Source organism: Phoca vitulina, unplaced genomic scaffold, assembly GCF_004348235.1.
Source record: "Phoca vitulina isolate PV1807 unplaced genomic scaffold, GSC_HSeal_1.0 scaffold8, whole genome shotgun sequence".
Classification (NCBI taxonomy): domain Eukaryota; kingdom Metazoa; phylum Chordata; class Mammalia; order Carnivora; family Phocidae; genus Phoca; species Phoca vitulina.
The window spans coordinates 27,236,592-27,259,557 of record NW_022589711.1 but is presented as its reverse complement, the minus strand read 5'-3'; positions in this window follow the sequence as shown (position 1 = coordinate 27,259,557).

Here is a 22,966-nt window from a genome sequence, read left to right as displayed (position 1 = left end):
AAAGACTAGAATATACTAGAATATACTAGAATATACAGGGATATATCTGATATCTAAGGGAAAAGTTATGAATTTAATTACTTGATGGAGCTGATAAGCAGGTATGTATCCATCTTAGGTCAATCATTTTGATTCAGGCTGTGATTGAAATAAAGGTATTACAACTCTAACGTGACATTGCTGAACTTGGCCAACTCAGAGAACCTGTTCCTTTCCCTCTTCTCTCCTCCTCCTCCTTTTTCTTCTTCTTTTTTAACAGCCCTTTGAAAATATAAAGATGATTCTCAGCTTGCTAGCCCCACAAAAACAAGCCACAGGCCCCGTCTGTCCTGCCAGGATCAGCTGGAGTTTTCTGACCCCTAATTAGATAGACCGTGATTGTTTCCATTCAGTTTTCCTTCCTCCATAGAGAGCTCCCTGATACTGAAATGGAGAGGCTGGTACTCTCAATTGTTATCATGGAATAAATATTTCTCATATTTTGGGTGAGCAGGGAAATATTTTCAATGTTTATAACCCATTACTATGTCCAGAGAAATTCAATCAAACTGTTCCTTTATCAGTTACCACATGAACACTGTCATGCTACTTATCTGTTAATTAAGAATTCTACAGAAAGATTTGTGTTAATTTGACCATTCGCTACAGAGTTTATGTAGACTGTATTCACAGACAAGATGACTGTAAAATATATTGGTTTCTTTTTTTTTATTTTTTTTTTAAGATTTTATTTATTTGCGAGAGAGACAATGAGAGACAGAGAGCATGAGAGGGAGGAGGGTCAGAGGGAGAAGCAGACTCCCTGCTGAGCAGGGAGCCTGATGTGGGTCTCGATCCCGGGACTCCAGGATCATGACCCGAGCCGAAGGCAGTCACTTAACCAACTGAGCCACCCAGGCGCCCAAATATATTGGTTTCTAATATTTGATCCTTTACTTAGCACAGTGTAAGCTACTGGGAATATTAGGATAAATATAACCTAGTTTCTGCTTTTAAAGAGTTCACAGACTAGTAGAAAGGATAGACAGGTAATAATTAAAATATTTAAGCTAAAGAATTTGAAATTTAAGCAGGACTTGGGTGCATTTCCAAGTGGCCAGGTACATGAAGCAGAAATGTATACTTATCTAGGACCCAGAAAAGAGACATGTCCTGGAGAGATATGTTTGAGAGTTATCAGTGCATATGAGAGCTAAACATTCGTCCATACACAGGACCCTTCAAGGAGAGAGCATAGAGAGGAGAGTGGCTGGAGGGACAGCAGGACTAGCAGTACCTGGAAAACAAGGAAGTGGTGCACAGGAAATCTATGCAAGAAAAGATTGCAAAAAAGGCATGGTCAGCAAGTTCAAAGGCTTCAAGGAGCTCAAATAAGATACGGCTGGAAAGTGGCAATAAAATTTGCAGGTCGGGAGCCATCTTAGTGAGAAGACCCTGGGGAATGATGAGTGCTGTGAGGCATTGCATTAAGATAGTGATTCTCACATGAAAATCAGCTATGGAGCATTTTTGAAAATTGAAGTACATTGTTCCCAAAGGAAATGCAATATGGTAGAGAAAATGTGTTTTAAAATAAGATTTCTGTTGTTCTGCTACCTGCCTTTCTTGGGTTAAAAATTAATGGAAAGTGGAGAACTTGAGATAGCAAGTGCATCTTATTTTTTTGTTTGTTTTTAAGTAGGCTCCATGTCCAGGGTAGAGCCCAACACAGGGCTTGAACCCACAACCTTGAGATCAAGAGTAGTATGATCACCGAGCCACCCAGGTACCCAGAGTGTATCTTATTTTTGGGGCACCATGACTTTGTTAGAAAGAAAAGAGATAAAACCATAATGAAAGGGGAAGATGGGATTTAGGAAGAGCTTGCTTTGTTGTTGTTTAGGATGAGAAAGACTAGAGAATGTTAAGACCAAAAGCTACTAAAAGGACAGAAGCTGAAGATAAATGATAGAGAAAAGAACGCTGGGTTTTGCCCTGTCCCTAAGGCAATGACAAGTAATAGGATCCAGAGTAAAGGCAGAAGGGCATATTAAAAGGTTTCCATATTTCATATTTCATATTAAAAGAAGACAGTTTGTTAAGCAAGCCAATTTGTACAAAAAAACTCTACACAGCTTCAGTACTAATTTCCTCCACCCTAAGTTATATCTGTATTTGAGGAAAGGAAATAAAAGGAAAGGATGGAGGTGTCATCAGCTAAACCCCAAGACCTGAACCTTTACTGCCCACCTGCTTGTACTCATCAACCTTTGTCCCACATTTTTCCTTAAGTTCTTCTTTCCAGCTTATCTTTTAACTCTAGCAAATGGAGAACAAAACCGCCTCTCTAGCAATAGGGACTGCCCTGACAAGACCTCTAGCCAACCCAGACTACCCAGACCACCCAGACCAGTTTGAGCTTAACCCCTGGCTCCCACCTTCCCTGCTCAGGTAGACCATGGAGTGACCTCTAGAATGACTAACAACTACCTTTACCTCATCATAATACCAGAATCTCCACCCAAGGAGGAGCACAAGCCTCATTTACATAACATAAAATGTGTGCATAGGCATGTTTCCTTAAGACACATGCTAGCAACCTTATGCCCACCTCTGTGTCCCATGACCAGGCTTCCCTGTCGAAATATTTATCCTAACCCTAAAGAAAAGGAACCCATCCACCCTTGCTTGGGAAGTCACAGCTTTGGAAGCCATTCCCTGTGATCTTCTTATTTGCTGCAAATAAGTTTTCTTTGTACGACAATTCACCTGGTGCAGTTTCTGTGCTTCACCTAGGAGCGAATTCACATTAGTTTGGTTACAGAGGGGACAAAAAGCTGATTATAGGGTGGTCTGTATAATGGATTTCTACTCATTATTTCTCTTTGGATTTCAGTATTTTAAGATCATAAGGGGAAAGAGGCGTTACTGGTTTTATTTGGAAGATGATGCATAGGAGAAGCAGAGATGAAGTTCACAGTCTGGATACCAATAATGAAATTAACAGGAACAGCTCATATGCATAATCTAAGTATTTCATTAACTAAATGAAAGCAAAGTTGTGAGTCCTAATGCAACAGGCTTGGTGACAAGTATGGCACTCTGGAGTACCACTGAGGATATGTAAACAGAAAGACGCTGACAGATGCTTTCTAACCAAAGGAAATATTTAAGACAAAGTTTTTTTGTTTTGTTTTGTTTGTTTTGTAGTTAATCTGAGAGATACCAGAAAGTTTATGGAAGAGCTAAAATGGCAAGCGTTAAAATTTAATGATTTTCCCATGAATGCTTATTTTTTATCCTGGGAGGGGAAAGCTCTGTTGAAATGATATTTCAAGATCTAGCATATATTTGAAATATGTAGATTTTGCCTATAAAGTGTTAATTCACTGGAGAAAATAAGATCTCTGTCTTTGTGTCACCTACAGGTCTGTTCATGGAGAAAATAAACCACCAATAGAATTATCAAGAATGCACAAGTGCCATCTAGAGGCTGGTCAAGCACCTTATAGGTATATGACCCTTAAAATTCACATGGGGTGGGGTTATTGGGAAAAACACAAGAAGGGACTCTAGAACTGATACAGATCATATAAAATATGTGATTATTCAAAGCTCCCCCACTGCAGACTACTTCAAGGGAGAGATGCTACTTGAGTTCTACTTACTTTAAAACATTAACTCATGTTTTCAGCCAAGTGGCAGCACTGAATCGACTTGTGATTATGGGCATTAAACATTCTGTGTGCCATGTAAGCACCTTCAGCATCAATTTTGCAGCTGGCAAACTATGGCTATTTATGTTTGCAGCACATTTGAAATAATCTGGAAGTTATTTTACTTCCATTACACATTAAGAAAAGAACCAAATGTAAAATCATTACTTTGCCAATTTACTGTGAAACCCAAAGGAAATCTCTCAAATGTATCATTTATTGAATGTAAAAGTAGAAAAAAAAAAAAAAAAACAGTTTTTGAAACTAGTTAACAACATTTTGGTCAGGTAGATTTATCAAAAGTATATTAAGGATTTTGAGACTTTTTCCATTTATATTGCCATAAAAATAGCACAAAACAGCTGATTAAATATCTCCTATATGTCAAGTATTATTAGTAACATTATATTCCTTTTATTTTTTTTAAAGATTTTATTTATTTGACAGAGACAGAGATAGCGAGAGCAGGAACACAAGCAGGGGGAGTGGGAGAGGAAGAAGCGGGCTTCCCGCCGAGCAGGGAACCCCATGCGGGGCTCGATCCCAGAACCCTGGTATCATGACCTGAGCCGAAGGCAGACGCTTAATGACTGAGCCACCCAAGTGCCCTATATTCCTTTTAATACTAAAAACCCAGCAGTGCAGCATGATCTTTATTTTACACATAAGGAAGCTAAGGCTGCACTTCATGAAATCACATGACTACCTAATTAGTGATAGCGAAAATTCCAATACAGGTACCTCAGAATTCAAAGCCAATGCTCTTACATTCTCAAGTGAGAATATATATATTTAAAACTCTGGAGATAATAGATATCTATATACATGACAGAATAAGATTAGAGCTTAGATTCCTTAGATAAATTCCTCAACTTTCTTACCTCTTAGTATGTGAGATGTGGCAAGGTACCTGTGAAGCATCTTGTGCTCTGATTATCAGTATATTCTAAGCTGCTTAGACCACTCATCAGAGCACTACAAATCAGTTCACTCCTCCACCTTGCCTGAGTTTTTGTTTTTACCTTTTATGCTTGGGCTCAGCATCTTTGGAGGAATATTTAGAACCGTAAAGATTTGACCCACTGTACATTTATCCTATTAAATATCATCCAGATCCTGAATATTACTTGTCATCCTTTTATGCCTCCTTTTTAAAATTCTCCCAGGCCCCAAAATACTGTTGAAGACAAATTTTCACTTGAAGCCTCCCATTGTATACCTCTTCACCTTATATTGGCTCCTTCACTGATCATATATTCTGAGCTCCAGCTTTTACCTTTCCTATTTCAGTAACTCACTCTATGTATCTATAGATAGATACCTAAATCTGTTTCCTTATCTGCATAAGTGTCTTCCTTCTTTGCACAGATAGACAAACTGACCTAACCCTCCTGACTCAACTTACTTGTCCTCAACTGCTGAAGCAACTTGCTGTTATATTTTCCCCCTTCGGAGATTCAGTCTTTTCCTCTTCACTGAATTCTTCTACCTCCATTAATTCTTTACCTACTCCTTACCTTCTTAATAATGTGAACTTTTTATTCTCACAATTTTACTAGAATTGTTCTCTTGGAGGCCCTTAAAAGATAATTTTCTTACCAAATCTACTGGAAGTTTTTCTCCTTTCATTTCTTCAACATTGTTAGTATGTCTGATCCTACTGACTTCCTTTTACATCTTGAAACTACTTCTTTTCCTTGGTTTCTCTGATCTTAAACAGGCTTCTGGCTTTCCTCTAGCCTACTGAGGCAAAAACTATTTAGATTATTAAAGAAAAGTGTGGCCACCTTGCGCTGTTGCTTCAAGAAAAGTGGGTATCTTCTGGGCAACTTTGAGACCAGCAGCTCTCTGCTTCTCTTTCTCAGCACTACTCCCCCCTTAAGAGGGTGAGAGAGTCTCTTTACCCCCTTTCTCAAGGCCTAACGCCTCTGTTCTTCTGCCAACTAACCTTCTCAGGTCCTTCCCATTTACTTGAAGACTTCAGAATGAGGGCAACACAATGAGTGAGAGTCTGAGAATTTTTTTTTTTTTAATTGAAGTGCAAGGGACATAAAATGTTATATTAGTTTCAGATGTACAACATGTTGATTTGACAATTTTATACATTATTCAATGTTCATCATGGTAAGTGTAGTCTGAGAAATCTTTTTAAAGATTTAGCTATTTGAGAGAGAGAGAGCTGGGGGAGGGGCAGAGGGCGAGAGAGAATCCCAGGCAGACTCCCTGCTGAGCACAGACCCTGATGCAGAGCTCCATCCCACCACCCTGAGATCATGACCTGATCCGAAACCATCTGATGCTCAAGGGACTGAGGAATCCAGGTGCCCCTAGTCTGAGAATTTAAGGGTGGCTTCCTAAATTAGTTTTGCTTCTCTTCTAAAACAGCTAGAATCAACTAGATTATATATGAGAAAAAATTTTATTGATTTGAGTTCGTCTTCTTTGTCTTATTAAACAATTTATTGAAGATTGTAACAAGCAGGGGAATTTCAAACAGTAAGGATTCTGAATAATCTACAAACTTTGAATTGAATTATTTGAATCTTTGAGTTAGTCATTCAGTCATAATTGATTTTGTTAATAATTATATAGTCAGTAAAAAAATGTATCTAAATATCATAAAGCAATCTGAAGCATGCTAGTCATTTAATGTCAAGTGAAACAAGTATTAAAAATGTATCATTATAGATATATAAAATAAGCCTAAAGACACAAAAAATACTTTAAAAAATTCACTGAAATGTTAGCAAAAGTTAGGTTCTAGTGCTATGGTTTTGTTTAGTATTCACGTATGGGTTTTTAAAGGAAAGATTGGTTTTATTTTTTTAATTTTATTTTTAAGTAATCTCTACACCCAACATGGGGCTTGAACTCACAACCCCAAAATCAAGAGTTGTATGCTCTACTGACTGAGCCAGCCAGGCATCCCAGAAAGCTTGGCTTTAAAACACAAACAAAGCTCAAATGAAATCTCCCATCAGGTAACTTGCTTCCAGTTGGATAACTTAGACGCTCCTTCTCCATGGCTCCTGATGCTATGCATGTGTCACTTATTTTATTCCACAAGCTAAACTAAGAAGGAATTTTGAACACATATTAGGGCTATTCCCATGCTCTTTCTCCTTTAGGAAACAAGGCACATGTTGAATTATTTTTTTAACCCATCCACACCAATTTCATGAGCTTTTTTGGAATATACTTTGTGAAGTTTCATAAATAAGTAGCCAACTAATGAGATTTTTCTAATGCTTAATGAATCAAACAAGAAAATACCACTCATATGTAATAAAGTATAACTTAACAAAGTTTGCCTTTTTCTTTTCTGCAGCCAGAAATGCATGCTAAAATATTTATCTTTTTAAAGAGCAGCATTTAAGTATCCAAAAAATCACCAAATAATCTCTGCACAAGTGAAAATAAGTTGCAAGTACTACATGTGAGAGAAATTCATCTTCTAGACAAAAAGCCCACCATCACCACTGAAATAACATGATAAATATATGATAAACAGCAATGACAGATGCAGGCACTCTAAAATAATACAAAATGAGGATTTCAGGGACACATAATTTAATTTGCATCCCAGGGGTATATTTTCATCTTCTTATCAAAGAATTTACATTCATAACCTGTCACACACAATTACAATAAAGAGAGGTTTGTGATGTGTTTGTGTTTCTTTCTTTTTTTTTTTTTTTAACAAGAAAGCATACAATGATAACTTTGGAGTGCTGACTATAGTAAGCAAATAATTTGAAATGTTTCCCCTGTCATGCTAGCAAAGTAAATAATCCAATTTGCAAATTCCAGAGGTTTTGGGGATTACAGTGGTGCTAATGTTTTAGACCATAGGTCCCTGTTGGCTCATACCTTTTCAAATCAGTATTTTCATAGTCACTACCCCTACTTCTCCCTTCCCACATAAATATTTGCACACATTGAAACAATGAGATTCCTGGCATACCCATAGGCCTTCATAATCTCTCTCTTTTGTTCTGCTTCTGTTCTCCAGCAGAATGAGAGAAAGGGATTTTTTTTTCCTTCCATCTTCATTTTAGTATAGCTTTTTAAAACTGAATGTTATTTACATTTCCTTTGAAATTGCTTTTTCAATTCATCACATTGCTGTGTGATTTCCTTTTAAGTTTGCATGCAGCTAAACATGGTTTACAAATTTTCTGTGGGCAGAGTGGATGCAATATTGTCCAAACTTGATCCTGCATCTTTAATTATAACTCATGTATTGACTTATTTAATTAAACCCTCCCAAGTAGATCACATTGTTCATAATCCTCTAGAGCTGCACTGTCCAATATGGTAGCCACTAGCCATGTGTAGCTATTTACATTTAAATTTAAAGTAATTGCAATTAAATATAATTTAAAATTTAGCTGCTCAGTCACACTCACTATACTTCAAAAGCTCAATCACCATATGTAGCTAGTGGCTATCATATTGGACAGCACAGATATTAGAGAACTTTTCCATCATCTCATAAAGTTTTATTAGACAATATTACTTTAAAGGAAGTCTCATAAATTGAGGAACTACAAATCTGGCCTTCTTGAAGTGTAATAAGTCAGAGGTTTTTGGTTCCTTACTTAATGTATTAAACGTAAAATATACCAGATAGAATGTGTTGATTAATATGTAAGTGGAAGATAAAACTGACACGTTAAAATTTATCCAATACACATTACACAAAAGGGAAAACAAAACATCCAAGCTATGGTGTACCTACATTCCCTGCTCCTGATTAAAACTCTGACTCTTGTAAGTAATCCTCGATACTACTGAGGCTCATTCAAGCCTAACTTCATTACACACCCACTATGAACAAGTTGATGAATCTGCACATTTTGTAACATAGGAAAACAAAAAAATCAAGAAAACGTCCTCCATTCTAGTGGGGAAGATAGTCATGCACTTAAATAAATATAGTTCAAGCAGGGGCATAGTCAGACTTTGTAGGGTCTTAGAATTTACGCAATTTGGAAAACACTTTAAAAAGACAAGAACCACCACCCCCCCAATTGCAAATATATAAAATTATGATCATGTGAACACATTGCCAAGGCCACTCCCAGAATTTTGGAAGAAGCTTGTGCAAATAAGCGTTCCTGAAGTTTGAGCTTCGTTAATTTAATGTAAAGCCTCTTCTGAGTACGAAACAGAACATAACAAAGGGCTATGCACAGACAGTAGGACAGAGTAAGAGTAACTGAAAGTGATGTGGGAAACAAAGACAAAAGAAAAATTAAATTTCCTTACTACTTACAGCCCATTGACAAGTCCTTGAAACAGACAGAGTGACATTCCTCTAGGAACTCAGATGCCTCGATGCTAATACTTTGCTCAGGCCAAGAGGCAATCTTAGCCCGACTTCTAGGATTCTATGAGCCTACTTTAACATATAAACATTCCTGGGGCACCTGGGTGGCTCAGTCGTTAAGCGTCTGCCTTCGGCTCAGGTCATGATCCCAGGGTCCTGGGATCCAGTCCCACATAGGGCTCCCTGCTCCACAGGAAGTCTGCTTCTCCCTCTCCCACTCCCCCTGCTTGTGTTCCCTCTCTCGCTGTCTCTCTCTGTCAAATAAATAAATAAAATCTTAAAAAAAAAAAAATCTTTAAAAAAAAAAAAAACATATAAACATTCCTTTGGAAACTTCTTTTATCTCTATCCCCCCCCCAAGATATATGTTAGCAATCATCCTCCAGTATATAACCCACCGATATACATCTGAAGGGTCTCATGACTGAATGTTTACTAAACAGTAATAAATGACCTCTTCCTAACAATAGCTGGCCTCCTCGGGATCCTAGAAACCTTGTTTTCAAAATACCTGGGGCTGTCCCTAACCCTTTCCCAACTTGGAAGTATATAATCACCCACTCCTCATGACCCAAGTGCAGCTCCTTCTGCCCACAGGTCCTGTCCCCATACTTTAATAAAACCACCTTTTTGCACCAAAGATGTCTCAAGAATTCTTTCTTGGCCATGGACTCCAAACCCCAATATCTTTCCTACATCAAAAGGACTGGAGATGGCATATTCACAGAAAAAGGACTGAAAAAAAAAATTAGTATTGTTAAAATGATAGCACTCTCAGCGTAAGAAATATGTGAGGGCAGGGGCGCCTGGGTGGCTCAGTTGGTTAAGCGACTGCCTTCAGCTCAGGTCATGATCCTGGAGTCCCAGGATCGAGTCCCGCATCGGGTTCCCTGCTCAGCAGGGGGTCTGCTTCTCTCTCTGACCCTCCTCTCTCTCATGCTCTCTCTCTCTCTCTCTCAACAAATAAATAAAAATCTTTAAAAAAAAAAAAAAAGAAATATGTGAGGGCAGAAAGGGTTGGTTCCATATTTTACTTTGTAATTTCTCAAAACTTTTACATTCTCATATTTACATTGAAAATACATTTTTGTGTTTAAAAATAGAGTCTGCCCAATTTTTTTAACACACACACACATACATACACACAAAGAAAGATAATACCTGAAGTAGGCACTGAAGACTGGCTTGATAAGAAAAGATGGGTGAGTGTAAGTTCAGGAGGCTGTAACAAAATACTGCAGACTGAGGAGGCTTCAACAGCAGACATTTGTTTCTCACAGTTCTGAAGGCTTAGAAGTCTGAAGTTAGGATGCTACCATGGTGTGGTTCTAAAGAGGGTCCTCTTCCTGGCTTGCAGACAACTGCCTTCTTCTTGTATCATCCTCAAATGGTGGGGGAGGGAACAAGATTGGAGGAGAGATCTGGTATCTTATTTATAAGGACATTAATTCCATCATGAGGACTCTACCCTCACGACTTCTTCTAAACCTAATTACCTCCCCAACCCCCCATTTCCTAATATCATCACACTGGGGCTTCAATATAAATTACTGGGGGGACATTAAACATTCAGTCCACATCAGAGAAGGTCAGTCCTGAAGGAGAGGATAGAATTTGCAAGGATACGAAGTGAAAGATGAAGAGAATGTTGTAAGGTAGTGCTGTTTTCATGCCTCCCTCGTTCCAAATCACAAAATTTTCCACGTGGTATAATATAACCCTCATCCACAATCTCATCTTGACATCCTTAGGGGAAAGGAAGTGGTAAATGTCCAAAATATCCTGGAACTTAAAATATAGATAATTAAATCAGCTATATAAAATGGAAAACACAGGTCATCAGGTCATCAAACTAGAAACAAATTTTAAAAAAAAAAGATATACTATATATTTTTATACATATATTCTTCTTTAGTCCCTGTGTCAACCTGGGCCCCTTTTGGGTATTTGTATTCTTTTGGGGGGTGGTGGAGGGGACATGAGGTAAAGAAATACAATGAAAAATACTAGAAGTTCCAAAATTTAGCTAAATGGATATTTTGAGTAAAGGTATTATAAATCTTTTCTCTGGATATTTTTTGTTAAATTTTCAGGACTCTTTATGTATACCATGAGAGTTCCTTATTTTTCTTTGGATATGTTTGTTTTATAATTTGACTTGTTCCTAGAATTTAGAACTGAAATAGCTATTATAAACCAAAACTGTATTCCAGCTTCACAGGTCTTCTAGAGTTCCTGATGGAAAAGTCTAGCAAAAGATAGACCAGTATGTCTCTGTAACCATAGGAACTGCCTTCCTGAGTCTTGTAATTCAAGGTTTAACTCAACAACTTCAATTATTTTTTCTTGTGGAATACTGATAGTCCACAAGCAGGATCAAGATTTCAACTATTAAAAGTCGTTCTACCAACATTTGTGAAGCACTTACTTTATGCAAGACACTCTCCTACAATAAGAATAGAAAATAATAAAACATAGCCCTGTTCTCCAAAAAGGAGGGAAAAAGACTAAATGGGCAGTTATGGGATAGAGTGAGAAATTGTGTGATAGACGTTAGCCTCTGTTTTCCTACAACAAGGTGTACTAGTGAGCTCCACAGGTCAATGAAATAAGTAAACCCAGGAAAAGAAATATTAATGGTAAATTATAATTAATACAAGATGTTGACCACATTTTTTCTTGAGTATTAATTCTGGCAATCATAATTTTACATATTTATTGTAAATCCATATTTTTGTAAGAAATCATTCCTAGTTCATAAAATAGAATTGTCTTGACAAATTTCAATGTTCATTAAAGAACGTGCCGCTCCACCAAGACCATTAATATCTTGAATTGCTCCCACCAAAAATAGAATTGCCAAGTGCTTTTCATGACTGACAGGTTTTCCACAAAATTTATATGGAACCCAAGTAGTATATGTTTTGGCTTTAGGCTCAGCCCCTTCCCCCCTTTTTTTTTTAAAAGATTTTATTTATTTGAGAGAGAGAAAGCAAGAGAGAGAGAGCATAAGTGGGGAGGAGAGGCAGAGGGAGAGGAAGAAGCAGGCTCCCCATTGAGTGGGGAGCCCAACGCAGGACACCCAGCGTGGGGCTCAATCCCTGGACCCTGGGATCATGACCTGAGGTGAAGATAGACGCTTAACTGACTGAGTCATCCAGGTGATCCCCCTTCCACCTTTTCCATTAGAAGTCCAGTTTTACCAAATAAATTATAATTCTTGTCATTTTATTGAAAACATTTGTGGTAAAGGAGAAGCACCACATTACATGGATCATGGTATTTCACTAGGAAAAAAATATTTAAGTATGAATCTTCTCCCAAAATACTTGTCTTAATTACCAGTCACTGGTCTCCCTTTTCTTCTCACCTGCCATGTAGCAGAGCATAGCTCAACCTTACTCATCTCTTTTCTTCCTCCTTTTCCATTCAAAGTATCCCCTTCATCCTAAAATATAGGACACAGAACATAGGATGGTAACTTATCAACCTTAGAGAGAGCTTATTAAATATCTTTTCAAATATCATCTGCTAGGATGGTTACTTCTCCTTATACCATTACACAAAGATAAAGCCTAATTTAATTAAGCCCTCTAAATACATAAGTCTATATAGCCCTATAACTCTACATTATTAGAAGAAAGGAATAATAATAATAGCTAATGTTTAATGAATATTTACTACGTGCCAAGCACGGATCTAATAGTTTTATATATAAGTAATATCATTTAGTCCTCAAACTAATCTTATGATCTATATAGTATATCCACATTTAATGTTCACATGTAGTAAATCAGAAAGCTGAAGAATAGACGCTAAGGAACTTGCTGAGTTCACTCAACTAAAGTCATGAAGATGCAACTTTAACCAGAAGCTCGGGTTCCAAAGCACAAGGAATCACTTTATCATAGTGCTTCAGCCAGTAACTGAACCCTCAGATCTATTCTAATTTAGGAAGGGATACTAGAAGAAATTATATAGACTCACAAGGAAAATGTTTAATATATAGCACTTACGTGTAAGAAAAAGGACTTCAAAGGGTGGCTCTGAATCCTTGCATGGAGAAAGTAGATGTTGAACTAGATGAGCAGTCTGGTTAAATAAGAACCAGGGAAAAAAATTTCACAAGATTTCTTATAATCTATAATATTTGACATTAAAAGATATGTTCTTTTTCATTCTCTTTATGCCACTTAACTGATAAGTGCTAGCTTTCAATTAAGGCAAGGACAGTGCTTTTAAATTCTTTTCTGTGTTCCAAAATTTTAAACATAATTCTTCACAAATGAAAAAATCCATAAATATCAAAGTAAGAAAAGACAGATGACAAAAGTGGAGTTATGAGAAAAGAAAGTAAACATCAGCATAATTGGCATTTGCTCACCATTTTGTTTAAACCATCCCTCCCAAAAACCTTTATAATTTGTCTCAGTTTGGAGGAATATAATTTTTCAAGGTGCTTGCTTCTCCTACTTTGTCTTTTCTGGATGCTCACTTCTGTACAATTCAGTAATCATAATTTTTCTACTATGATATGAGCTGGAAAAATAAAATGGGATGAAATTAAGACTAAATAATTTTACTACTTAAAGAGTTGATAGAAGGTTTACTGAGGACAAAGGGAAATGTAATTAGACAAAATCAGATTTTGAGAATTTTCCTGTGCATTGCAATTATACACAGTTTTTAAAAACACAATGCTTAAATATACATAGCTCTTTTTCATTTTAAAACATGAATCCACATACATTTCTGATTTATTCCTCAGGAGAGACTTAACAAAATGCTCTTCGCAGACATCAAGGAAAAACTGAATAAAAGGAGAGCAATTCGGCGGCAACCACAAAAATCATAAAAAGGTATATTTTCCCCAAATTAATCTAAATATTAAATGCTACTTCAGACAACTATTCTAAGTCGTGTTCTCTTTTAGCCTTTGCTTGATCAGATATTGCTGCATAGTCATAAGCTATCCAAAAGCAATTAGGAAAAGAGATTATTTATAATGAAATATAATCTATCTTTACCTCAAAAAATTTCCGTTATTACTTTATCTATGAACTCATGCAACACTATTTATCGAATAACTGTTTTGCACCAGCCATTATATTTAGATACTAGATATAGGTTGAGACTCTAGTGAACTATGAACTCATGACCCCTGGTTTATAAAACCAGGGCTGTAACCACTATCAGCAAAAGGAAGTGGTAAAGTTAATAATTATTCATTGTTTGAGCTTCTGGAAGAAAACTTTTATAAATCTGAGAAGTTATCTTTACACACTTCTTAATGTGTAATAATAACTTCAAGCATTATTATCGTTATTATTCTCTGTAATTATGTAATAATCATGATACCTCATTTCTAACTCTTCAGAGAGAGGAGGAAAAAAAATCCCGTGGGAAGATGATGAGAGAGATTAGACAAAATGGTCTTGATAAATTTTCTATTGTAATTTTAAACAAAGCCCTAGACACCATCTGACTAATTGCAGATATTTCTGGAAAGCTTGAAGGTCTCCAAATAATTAGACTGGGAAGAGGGAGGAAATCAGTCAGGAAGCTGATACCTCCCTGGACACCGCTACAGACTGGCAAGGGGCCGACAGGCGGGGCGGTGCTGGGAGTCAGTACAAGGCAACCCATCTCGGAGGCTAATCTGGTCTCCGATGCAATGGTGTGTCTGTCCAATTGGGGAAAACATTTTGGCCGTGAGAAGCTAAGCTTCACAGAGAGAAGAAAGAGGAAACTTGAAATCAAATTTAAAATGTATTTGTTATAAGCCGAGCAAACAACAGTGCACTAACCAAAATGCTCTGTCATTCTTCATCAGTAACTGTTACATTCAAATTCCTTTGCTAAAGAACAAAATGTGTCCAGAGGAATAGTAAATCTTTATTTGCTTCATTAAGTCTGCTGAAAACAAAACAAAACCAAAGCTGATAAAGGGATCCTACGAAGATAGGGCTATCATCACTATTCTCATCCAACAAAACATTCTGATACGGTAAAAAGAAAGTTGATAGAAATGTTTTTTAAGTGTAAGCGAGAGATAATGATAAATATCCACATTGGCAGGAGGCAGGATGTTTTAGCTACAAGATCTAAAGGGGAGAAAAAAGTTCTTCCTTCCCAACAGTCTTCATTTCTTTATTTAAAAGACTGAATTCTTGCATAGACCCATTTCTTCCTAATAAAAATATTGATGCTGGCTTTTATAACAGCCACAGCTGAGTGATACAGAATTCTGGCTTTTATACTCAATAGTTTCAATACATACTATTATAGCCTATATTCTAGAGTCTTTGCATATTTCAACATAGGTGTATTTGCTTCCAAGAACTGACATAACAAACTACCGCAACTCAGAAATTTATTCTCTCATAGTGCTGGAGGCTAGAAGTCCAAAATCAAAGTTCGACAGAGCCGCTCCCTTTGCGGACTCTGGGGGAAATTCTTTCCTTACCTCCTCCTAGCTTCAGGTGGTGGCTAAAAATCTTTGGCGCCCCGCGGCTGGCAGGTGTATCACTCCAATCTCTGCCTCTGTCGTCTCATGGCCTTCTCCCTTCCATGTGTGTCTGTGTGCCTCCAAATCTCCCTCTCTAATAAGTCATTGGATTTTGGCCCACCCTAACCCAGGATAACCTCATCTTAACTTGATTACATCTTCAGAGACCTTATTACCAAATAAGGACACATTCAAGGCACCTGGGCTTAGGATTTGAGCATATCTTTCAGGAGACCCAATTTAACCTTTAACAATATGTTAAATGCAACTCTGGATTCTCCGAACCTAGAAGGCAGGAAGAGATGAGGGAAATGGCTATTAGAGCAATAGCTACCTATTCAATTTAAAAAATGTAATCATGAGGTTACAAGGAAGGAAACATTTCTGTATGGTCATGCAGAACAAGAATAGACATGCAATGCTGTGAATGCTGACATCCTACATATAAGAAAGGTAAAGAGGAGTATATATATCCAGGTCAAGCAGCAAGGCCCCAGCAGATTATGAAATATTACACCTAGACTCTGGAAATAAGGGTAGGGGATAATACTGGGGAGCAGGAAAGAGGCCTGTTATGACCATCTCACAGAAAAGGAAACTGAGGAACAGAGAGGTTACATTAGCTGTCCTAGAAGCAAACAAGTGGCAGATTGGGATTCAAATTCTTTCAGTCTGGTTCTGGAGTTCTTATGTTCTTCAAAACTGTGTTTCTTCTTAAAGAGCTCGTTCAAAGGAAATTCTTCTAGTTCTACATTGCAATACAATATCAGCTATTCCTTGTAAGCTAATACACCCAAGTGCCTTTCCCTGAGCATCTAATCACCCAGGAAAACTTTGCATAAGTTATGGTCGCTGAAGTTCAATATTTCTGTTCCTGGATATTTCTCAACCTCTTCATACCAGGGACATAACTGATGAATACCTTCAGATCCTGTAACTATCTGGACACAATTCTACTCTAGATAAGCCAACTTATTTGTATTTCTTCCAAAGTCCCACAATCCACGGACCACTGTGCTTTGACCAAGCTATCCAATTCCCTTATAAGGATTCATCACTCTTTTTCTCCCAACCATGTTGACTAACTCCTGCTTAAATTCCTAGTTACATCTAAAGTGTTACTCCCACATAGATTCGTTTCCTGACCCCTTCCCCAACACACAAGACTGAGTGCAATTCTCCTCTCTTATGACTGTTTGGGACCAATAGCAGTGGGCATTCTTATCAACCAAACATTAATTCACACCTTCCTTCTTCTTAACAGAATCTGAAAATTAACCATCTTCACTCATAAATACAGGTACTCAGAGGAAACTAACCTACCTCCAGCATGAGGGATGAACTTGGCTTCCTTCAAGCCTTTGTTAAAATTTCAGGGTATCATCCAGCTATTCCCAAACACAAATTTCAGTAGTTTAGGACAACCACAGTTTGTTGTTGATCATGATTATGTGGGTTGGCTAGTCTAATCTTCTTGTCTGTGCCAGCTCAGCTGGAGCTGGATAGTCTAGAATGATCTCAGTTGGATGGCCTTCAGCCTCAGCTGGGACTTTAGCTAAAATGGTTTAGAAAGCTGAAAGCTCTAGCTCCACTTGGACTCTCATCCTCCAGCAGGCAAAACTAGGCTTTTACACTTGGTGGTAGAGGGTTCCCTAGCAACAAGAGAGGGCAAACACCAATGCATAAGCATTTTCAAGCCTTTGCTTTGTTTATAATTTTTAATGCCTGTTAGCCAAAACAAATCACATGACTAACCCTATATTTAAGACACAGGGAGAGAGAGTCTACTTCTTGGGCACCAAAGTTGCACTGCAAAGAGGTGAGTGTATAGGAATGAGAAGAACAACAACATACTTCATCAATAAGAACTACAGCGATCACTCTATTTAAAATTGTGGCTTAGCGCCATCCTGATCCCCTTTGATCTGCTCTACTTTTCCTTGTTTCCATAGTGTATGTCACATCCCAACACACCTTGATATTTACTTGTTAGGTCTATTGTTTATTGTTCTTTCTCCTATTAAAATATATGTTCCTAAGATAGAAATCTTTGTTCACTAATTAGTCCACACAGGAGAGTTCCTGACACTTAACAGGGCTTAATAAATATTATCTGAATGAATGAGTGAAAGGACCATCAACAGTCTGAGGCCAATGGGAGTCTCATATTCAGCCAGAGAAAGTATCTCAAAGGGAATGCAGATAGAAAAATCCCCAGCAATGGGGAGAGTCTAGCTTGGAATGATTCCCCAAAGAATCCATTAAACTATTCTGAGAAACAAATTTCCATCTGAAAACATGTAAACAAACACACAAAACAAAATAACAGCAATCGTAACCTGAAAATCTGGCACCAATTCATGACAGCATTCGTCAAATTATAACTTCCCTGCCTCTTTAGAGTGAGAAGCATAAATCAGTGGAAAAGAGAAGAGGCCAACCAACTCCTCTCCAACTAAACCATTAGTCAATGGCTAACCTACAACAGAACTGAGCTGAGCTAAGGGAAGTAGCTGGAACTCAGATGAAGTATAAAGTTTCAATTATCACACAAAATGAATGAGAACAGTAAATTGCTGACCAGAAAATTTTGATTGTCCATCAGAGATAGAGAAGTCACGGAACTATTCCGAAATTTTATCCAGGGGAAGGGAAAATACTTAAAAGAACAGTGTGTGGAGGGTGAAATAAAAGTGCTTTATGATTATATCACATAAGCCATACTTGTCAAACATAATGTTTACATTGCCTTTCCCTTAGTGAGAGATACAGTTGCAAAATGACTAACTTTTTTGTCATTGGAATCCCTTCTACATGGAGGAAAGGGATGCTTATCAGAGATAGGAAAGAAGAGAGCTAACATCTATTGAATATATTCAAGGGAATAGAAGCAATCCAAGAATTATTTCATAAAATCTTTCCCAAAAGCTATAAACTAAGTATTATTATCATCATTTTATATGTGAGGAAATCGAAGCACAGAAAAACTAATGCGTAGTTCAGACAGGAAGTGGCAGAGCTTGGTTTAAAACTGGGTTTTTGCTGACCCTAAATGCCATACTCTTCTGTTATAAGCCACAGCCTTCCACACTGAAGCAGATTCAAATATAAATCCTCTACTCAATTAGTATATAATCTTGCAATATCATAAGACCCTGGAGAGTATCCATAAATCACTACCATACAAGGTCCTAAGTATTTTAGGAGAGGCACTGGGAAGTCAGAAGAGGAAGAAATTACTTCCAGCTGAGGATCAGGGAAAACTTCCCAGAGGAAATGGAATTTTAATTTCGCTTCATAATTATTGACAGAGTGAATGCTCTGGTTGGTTTTCCTTCCCTTCTTTCCTATCTTTGAGAATATTGAGTCATATTTACTTTTTTTTCAAGTGTTTAAATAATCAACTGAACTAAAAGTAACTTAGACCCTCTCTCTTCTTTTTTCCTTCCTAAATTTATCTTCTTTTCTTTCACCAAACAAAATCTAAGTGAAAAAAATAGAGGGTAGACTCCACCCACCACGTATATATATGACATATTCCTCTTAAAGCAGTTTTATTTCCCACTTGCTATTGAAATGATCTAAATATGAGTATAAGTACCTAAATCATTATAAATTTTATTAATTAATGTTTACATATGTTTTGACAATTATAATTATTATTTCTAGCATTTTCCTGATTCTAAATTTTTAAGTTGTTTATAATGTTAAATTGGCAATATTAATTATATCCTTTCAAGCTAGAGGAAAGAGCAAACATGTAATAAACATCACTGTACATATCATAAACTATGATACTCCAAGTCCAAATGTCAAAAAGGTATAGTTAAAAATGAAAATTGAAGTGATTGAAAATTACAGAACACTTTATTTTGCCTAAAAATACATATTTAAAAACATAAATACAATAATCATATACTCTAACTTTATAAATTAATGTATAAAGATAATGGTGCAAATTTATGTCACATTATAAATGGCTCTTTGTATCTTGTATAGCTTTTCATTAACCATGAATTTCAGAGTCCACTATGGGAATAACAGGCCAAATCTGTTCTATGTGAATTGATCAACCATAGAATCCAAAATTCTGTTTAACCAAACCTAATTCTCCTGAAGAGACTAATACATCTGGGTCTTAAATTGAAATCAAACTTAGCAATGAGAATCAGATGAGTCCAACAATTTAACTTTGCCTAATTTGGACACAGTCACAAAATGTGATTTATGAATTACATAAATGAAGATTTACCTCTTCAACCAGATTAATAATTAAATACAAAGAAATAAAGAAAACATTTGTTACTATGTACCAGACCCTTTATATTATCATTTTATTAAAAGAGTGGGAGAGCTGGACTTTGAACACACATAGTCTTGGGGCACCTGGGTGGCTCAGTCAGTGAAGCGTCTGCCTTCAGCTCAGCACCCACAGGGTGCTGGGATCGAACCCCATGCTGTGCTTCCTGCTCAGTGGGGAGTCTACTTCTCCCTCTCCCTCCGGCCCTCCACTGCTTGTACACTCACACTCTCTGTCAAATAAATAAAAAAACCTTTAAAAAAAATGAATGCACATAGTCCATTCCCAGAGCCACTCACTTAGCCACTATACTATGGGCCTCATACTAGGGGAGAGCTAAACTTTTGTACCAATAAAAAATTATTGATTCCACAGTATTGCAAGACTTTGAAATTGCTATTTTACTATGTGTAACACAGTTTGAAATGTACAGAAAGTGACAGAGGAGTTTGAACCAAGGGTACTGTTTTACCTTGGATCTTTTTGAAAACTCTAATACATATTTAAGAGCACTTGAAAAAGAAAAAAAAAAAGCTCTTCTAATAGTTCAACTTTAAACATATTGCCTTAATCCATCTAGTAATGAAACCAGTCTTCCCCCCAATTTCCTTTTTCTTTTTTTTTTTTTTCACAATTAGCAATATAAGACTGAAATGCATGTGATGCCCAAGGTTTACAAAAACACATCACCCCACTGTACCAAACGGCTCCAACTTCAGCAAAGGCTGACCTTCAAGTCTTGTCAGTATCCCATTCATGGTTCACGGTGACTTCCTCTCTCCTTCTCTGCCACCACTTCTAGAGGTTCATCTTTTACCTAGTAGGGTGTCCACAAAGAGCCCTTGGGTTGCACACGCCACAGGGACAGCTCAATAAAGTCGTCGTCCTGGTTGTGTACTGGTTGTAGAATGGCAAGCACTGTGCTGGAGTGGTAGTTGCTGTCACTTTCTGCTTGATTTAACTCATCAACACCCAGCGTTGGACACCTCTAGGAGACCCCAAATGCATTGCCATCATTGTCCCCCAAATGGACTTTTGTGGTAACTTCTCTTTGATGCAGACCCAGGAATAAAATTGCTGGGCCATAGTTTATATGTTATATAACTTGGCCAATAACTACCTAGAATAACTTCCCAGAATAGCTGCATCATTCCTGCCAAAAATGCATGAAAATTCTTACTGGCTATCATTATTCTGAGAGTGGTTGTCCCTAACTTAAGATCTATACTTAGGGATTTTCCCTTTATTTTTCCTTTATAAATTTCCTCAATTTAGCAATATTTGTATCTTGCAGCTTTCACACTATTTTTGTCTTCTCTCCCTGTCTCCCACCTCCAACACAGTGTTGAAGTTATTTAGAATTTATTTATCTCAATCTGCACTTTTAAAAAATAATCATAATATCCTCTGGTTTTTTGGCCACCATTCTTCATGTACCTCTTATAGCACCCTGGTGCTTTTAGATGTCGTCTTATTTCAGTACATCCTCCAAGAGCTTTTCAAAGTGGGTCTCCATATGGTAATTATTCTCAGGTCTGATAGGATATAAAGCCCTTGGTTCTACCATGTGATTATGGTGTTAAGAAGGCTGATATAAATCTAAATATTTTTTTCCTTGGTAGCTTCCATTCTCCTTGGAAGCATTTTCGATTTGCCTTTCTTTGATAGAATACATCTAGGTGATAATAATAGCTAATACTAAAATAGTGATTATGAACAAGGCACTATTCTAAAGGCTTTACATATATTAACTCATTTACTCCTCACTGTATTTTTTTAAGATAGTAAAATAGACATTTTACTATCCTCATCTTATTGATGGGTAAACTGAGGTACTGAAAGTTTCACTTTATGTAGTATTTCAAATAAAAGGTAAGTTGTCTTTTTTTAAACTCTGGGATATTAATATTCTTTGTTTCTTCAAATATATCTTTCCTTTGTCCCCCACCATGACCATCACCACCTTTCTTCTGAAATTATTATTAGCTGGGTATTAGCACTTCAATTTTTATTTATTTATTTCTATTCTCCAAATCTCTTAATTTATTGTTATATTTTCTTTTTTTTTTTTTTTTCAGTTACCTTCTAAGAGTGTTCAATCTGATCTTCCAGCAAATGAATTATTTCTTCAGCTGAACCCTTTGGATTATTTATCCTATTTCTTCTGTTTTTTATTTCAACTATTATAATTTTCATGTTTACTGTGTCCACTTGGTTCTTTTTTATGACTTCTCCCACATTTAATTAACACCTTCCTTATTACTGAGTATTTCAGTTAAACTTATTTTAAATTCTTAGTCCATCTGTTCCAAGAATTCTGTTTCATATGCTATTAGTTTATCTCCTTTCTTTTATGGGTTGTTTTTGCCAATATCTACATTTTTTCTTTTCTGAGCTCATGATATTGTCTGATAATATGAATTAGGGAATGGCCTAAGTTATATTCCTCCTGATGAATCTAAACCAAAGGGAAAGAGTAAGAATAAGTGGGGACCTCAACGTACCAAAGAACCTCTCTCAGTCACTTCTGTCTGCCGCCACTCCACTTGACAAATCTTTTGAATCATTTTTCAAGATGGCACAGTCTCCTTAAAATAAAACCCACTAGTCCTCCTATTTTTTTTATTTATTTTTGTTTATTATGTTATGTTAATCCCAATTAAAAGCACCTAGGGAACTTCTGGCAGCTGACATCTGTTCCATTAGCCCCTCTGCAGCAGAACTTTTGCAGACCCTAATATTATGCCCTTGGCACTGCTAGGTCCAGGCTGTTGCTGTACATTTCTGTGCAGATGATGAGGCAAAAATAGTCCCAAGTAATGTACAGAAGAACAAGACTCAAGAAAACTGAAAACCTCTAAACTTTCTTCCCACAGCTCAGGGGTTTCTCTTAGCTTTCACATCATTTCCAGATCCAGGCTTCTTTCTGCTTCTATAGTTTCTCCGGGAGTTTGGGGGAGAGAACAGCAGACTACACTAATTCACTCTCCTCAGGAACCAAATGCCACATTTCTGATTTTTCTGCCTCTTCTATTTGGGAATGGGAGAGAGGAAAGAAAAACTCAGTCAATCTCATTTAGATTTAGACAAATGGCTGATCAGGCTTATTTCCAAACAGCAAAGCCCTTTTT